General features: G+C 37.0%; 1 pseudogene; it reads right to left on the bottom strand.

Moving 5' to 3' along the window:
- Positions 1 to 5,384, bottom strand: part of LOC107676410 (disks large homolog 5-like) — a 39,668-nt pseudogene that overhangs the window by 9,911 nt on the left and 24,373 nt on the right.

Below are 5,384 nucleotides of genomic sequence, written 5' to 3'. Positions count from 1 at the left end.
CCTAATATATATATATATATATATATATATTTATATATATATATATATAAATCCTACTAATTAAATCGCATATTTTTCTGTAATTAATCATGATTAAATCACACCCAACATTAAAATTTGTAATCATAAATAGTATATATACAAGTTATAGAAACAATGTACAAATTAAAAGCTAATGCTATGCATTGTGCAAAAAGGGTTCAAATATAAACTAGGGCTGCACAATTAATCTAATTCCTAATCGTGATTACAATTACGGATGCCACAATTACGTAATCATTCAAAGTCCACTTATGTTATTCTGCGTGCTTAAGATGTGTTTTTGTCTTTCTTCAGGTTATCTTAAGGGTTTTTCCATTGTTTTAATTTTCGTTTTAGTATAACATTATAATACCATGCATATTTTTAACTTTTTTTATTTAAAGAAGAAACCAATCCGATGTGTAGTTGACATTTGAGGCTTAATGCTATAGAAAAGCAATAAAAGTTTTTCAGTTAAGAGTGTTTTCAGCTTGTTTATTTTCATATAAAAATATGGCATGCAGTTGCTTCAAACAATTGTATAAACATGTCATTTGTAATATAAATTGTGATAATCATAATTAATAATCGCAATTACAATTTCAAGGGAATAATCGACAATTATGATTTGTCATAATCGTGCAGCTTTAATATAAACATAAAAAAAACAGCTTGCCACAGTTTTAAAGTTAAAATATTTACACCCCATTACAATAATCCCTTTATAGTTACTGTTAATGAGTTTGCACTCATAAAATACAATTACTTATGTTACATGTAGCATTTTAATATGTCTTCTGATGACTTGGTTTGTGCACTTGTGCTCAGTCTGTGTCCTCTGGCACATTTCAGATGTGTTTTGTACACAGAAGTGTGTTATTCAGGTCTGTGACGTGACGTAATCGATAATCAATCAATTATAATGAAAATAATCAGAATTTAAATATTTCAGTGATAAGTAACAGCATTTCACAGATGCTTTCTAAATTTATTTATAATATTTGAATAATTAATGACGATTATTTTCATTATTATTGATTATCCATTATCATGCATTTCATTGACTAGTTGTTGCAGCCCTAAGTTACTTTCGGTGATAAAAAACATCAGATCACATCTCAGTGTGCATTTAAAGGGACATGACATAACATGAAAACAGAAAAAATTATTTTCATTATTATTGATTATCCATTATCATGCATTTCATTGACTAGTTGTTGCAGCCCTAAGTTACTTTCGGTGATAAATAACATCAGGTCACATCTCAATAGTGTGCATTTAAAGGGACATGACATAACATGAAAACAGAAAAAGACTGATGAAAAACTGAACCGTAACACCACACACATCTATATTATTTGTGAATGAAGCCTAAACAGAGTTTGCTTTTGTGCTCTCACTTCATAGTGAACAAACCTCAGAGTCCGTAAAGATGCAAACCACGATCTCTGAGCTCGAGAAAGCTTCAGGTAAGATCTGTTACGCAACGCACATCTGGAGCAGGAAGGAGAACAGAGAGAGAAATGGGGCAGAAGAGCAGACAGACTAGAAAGGAGAATAAGGAGTCCAGCAGATCTGAGTAAAGTAAACTATGAGGAAGAAGAGGAGGAGGAGGAGAACGGCCCAAACTACTGAATGCAAGATAAAGACAAATGCACCACATTTGCTCACCCTCATGTTATTATAGACCCATATGATTATGTTTCTTATGTGAAACTCAAAAGAGCTCATATTTGATTTCAGAGCTTCTGTAATTCATGAATTTGAGTCTGTTCCTCATACAAAGCATCATATGACTTCAGAAGACTTGGAATACACTGCACAAGTCTAATAAGTCTAAATAATTTTACTGTTGTATGGAAAATAATTATGTTATTTCCTTTCATGTTCCAGGGAAAAATAATAGCAAATGGGTTTGAAACAACATGAGGGTGAGTAAATGATGACAGAAGGTTCACTTTGATTATTTCTATTTCTACCTGTCCCTCCTCCTGTCTATTGGCACAGGGCTGACTGACAGCCTGGTCTGGGCAGAGATGGAGCCCTGTGATTGGCTGCTGGTGAAGGAGGCGGAGTCCAGAGGAGAGAGGGGCGGAGTTACCAGACTGGGGCTGCTGCAGTCCGAGTGAGACAGTGATCCTGAAACACAACAAAATGATTTGTACAATTATTTGTACATCCATGTAACAGCACAGGAAGCAAGCTGTAAATCAGAGAGATCAGCACCTCTATCAGAGCCGTGAGCGGATCGCGCATAACGAGGGGTGGAGGGAATCTTAATACGCTGCTCGCGGTACTGAGACAAACCTACAGACACAAACACAATCATTATCAATCACAAGTGACAGACTTCAGATTCATCCACAATTACTGACTACAGACTTGAGATAACAATCATAGATTGCATTTATTAGACCACGAGTGTCAATCACAGACTTTTCATTAATCAAAAAGATTTTATCTAAGCAGCTATGATTAGACAGTTTTACCAATCACTCACAACAGATTTTGTCATTAAATAAATTGAAACCAAAAACAGGGATGAAAACTCGTCAGGGTGCAAAAGACAAAGTTGCGAACCCACTCAGATACATGCTTATAATAATATCAGTAATAATAATAATATCAGTAATAATAATAATAATAATAATAAATGTCTTTATTGGTTTAACCTTAAACCACAGAGCTTCTATTTTGGTGTAAAAACACAAGGAGTTAAAGTTTCTCTACTGTTGACAAGTGGCAATTATATCAGTGCACATGTTATGCTGACTACAGAACATCACCAAATATGAGATGAGCAGTGCTAGTGCGTGTGGCGTTTGGGATACAGACCCTGTCTGGCGCTGGAGGGCAGGGAGTTGGTGTTGTGCTTAAATCTCCATCACCTGCGTGCTTTCACATTGAGCAGCATTAACTACACAGAGCCGTTGTTCACTGACGAGCTGTGCTAAACCACGTTCATATTCGCGCGATTTTTTGCACAGCTCATCAGTGAACAACGGCTCTGTGTAGTTAATGCTGCTCAATGTGAAAGCCCGCAGGTGATGGAGATTTACCGCTGATTAAAGAACCGGCTTTCTGACAAGATGCGCATTAAATATCGCATGCGATTTATCGTGCAGCCCTAGTAGTTATTAAGGAATTTGTTTGTTCCCTCTAGAGTCTAGATACTGAATATTTTCAGGTGAAATCATGATTTAAACAGGTACAACACTTATTCACACGCAATCGCTCTCTCAATAATGCATTCAAACAAATGTAATCTTATACAGTGCTACTTCATCTGCATCCGATTTCGAATGAGCAGAAATCTGTAAGAAATGCAGCGATCCGTAGGTAAAATAACTGATGAAAACGTACTGTTATTTTCATCACAAACAAAATTTGCACGGCAAAAAGCATCAATAGCCTACCTTTTAATGCTGACAACCATGCTATTAGCTAGGAAAAAAGTTTGCACACTAGTGTTCCAATAATCCACTTTGAAACGCTCCTGTCATTTTATTTATTTAATATTTTTCTTTTAATATACGATATGAACAGAACTGTGACATTTCAAACATACTGAAATACTTTAGCCGCGGAGCGGTGTTTCTGATATCAGTGAGCGAAGAGTGGAGCAGGAGCGGGAAATGGTGAACCTGGAGCGGAGTGATTATTAAATGCTCAGAGCTCGGAGGGGAAATTGTTGCCGCTCCACTCCGCTCACATACTCTGGTGTGTACCTGACTTGAGTGTATGTGTGTGCTGGAACTGACGGAGAGTTGGTGGTCTTGATGCAGTGACTCCAGGCCGTGTACACTGGGTTCCTCATCACTGCGGTCACAGCGGGGTAGGGAGACAGCGTTCTGGGAGCGGTGTCTAGACACATGTTTTTGACATCATTGCATTTATAAATGTATTGTTTTAACTTGTTTTAAAAAGTTATACAGAGGAAATCAATGGATTTCATTGAACAGAAAAAAGCAGCATGAATGTCAACTTCTGTGTTCTATATTTTCATTTTTGACTCTGCTATTCCTAAAACTAATGTAGTTGTGCAGGTGTTTCAAACTCACGTGCTTGTACAGGCGAGAAGCTGTGACGATTTGAACGGAAAGGAGAAAACCGAACCAGATCCACAGGCTCAGGGGAGTGTTCATCATGAGAGAAGCTCTGCAGCAGAGGAAAAGAGACGAGGAAGTGAAGATTATCACACTTCAGGTACAGGTACAGCTACAGTTAGAAGGTGCACAGATAAGTTGGATAGTCAATATAACGATTTATTATGCAAACTTTTTTCTTTTTTTTTTCAATTGTGATTTTGGAAGTTTTTTTAACATTTGTTTCTTGGTTCCACAGTGTTTGTTAATTTTTACTTTATTTAAACCTTGTGTAATTTATTTATATTATTTTACATCAAGGTGTATGCCGTGCCTCCAAGCTTTCTTATTCGTTTTGCTAATAAACATTCTATGTTTCTTATTGATTTATTTCCACAGTGTTTGCTGATTTTCAGTTTTCTATATGTAAACTTTGTGTAAGTTATTTGTTATTTTATATTAGGCCTTTAGCATGGTGTATTTTTATTCAGTTTGTTAATAAAGTTCTATGTTTAATATAAGTGAGTTTGTCGTTGTACTGTTTTGTTGTCAATTCAAGCAATTGACACAGAATTGCCACAAATTCGAAAGTAAAATGCGCACGGGCATTTACAAGCTATTTAAAAGCGAAAACAAACAGTTGCTGGTACCCAGTGACTTCCATAGCATTTTTTTTTCTCTTCTATCAAAGTCAATGGGGACCAGCAAGTGTTTGGTTATCCACATTCTTCAATATCTTCTTCTGTGTTCAGCACAAGAAAGAAATTAATACAGGTTGACAACATGAGAGCAAGTAAATAATAACAGAATGTTAATTTTAGGGTGAACTGTCCCTTTAATGACAAGCGGCAGCATGTTTAGTACTATTAGTCTGCTGTCACTTTAAGAGCTGCACGCATCCGTTTCTCTCAACTGTTTACTTTCACTTTAGACACAACCATCTGTGATTATATGTAAACCTTGTGTGTTTTTGACAGTATTAGTGCAATCAGACGTGAAAGATAACTTAATCAGGCGCTGTTTGTCAGGCGTGTTACAGGTGTTAAAGGTGCAGTACCTGTGAAAACGGCATCTTAAGTGGTGTGAGGCTGCGGCGCTGGGCAGGAGCAGAGTTTGGCCTTCCTCTCCTCATCTCCAGTTCATCTCCGCCCTTTCCAGGCACTTCCTCCTCAAACGACCCGCCGCCACCGCCAGAGCCCTGTCTCTGAAGCACATTCCCATTACGGTCTCGGTTTTCAAAATCAGGACTGGTTTTGTCTGCGGGCGTGGTCTGAATGG

The sequence above is a fragment of the Sinocyclocheilus anshuiensis genome, unplaced genomic scaffold, assembly GCF_001515605.1.
Source record: "Sinocyclocheilus anshuiensis isolate Anshui unplaced genomic scaffold, SAMN03320099.WGS_v1.1 scaffold2270, whole genome shotgun sequence".
In the NCBI taxonomy this organism is placed as follows: Eukaryota; Metazoa; Chordata; class Actinopteri; order Cypriniformes; family Cyprinidae; genus Sinocyclocheilus; species Sinocyclocheilus anshuiensis.
Note: the sequence above shows the minus strand (reverse complement) of the source record. Positions and strands in the feature narration are given on the sequence as shown.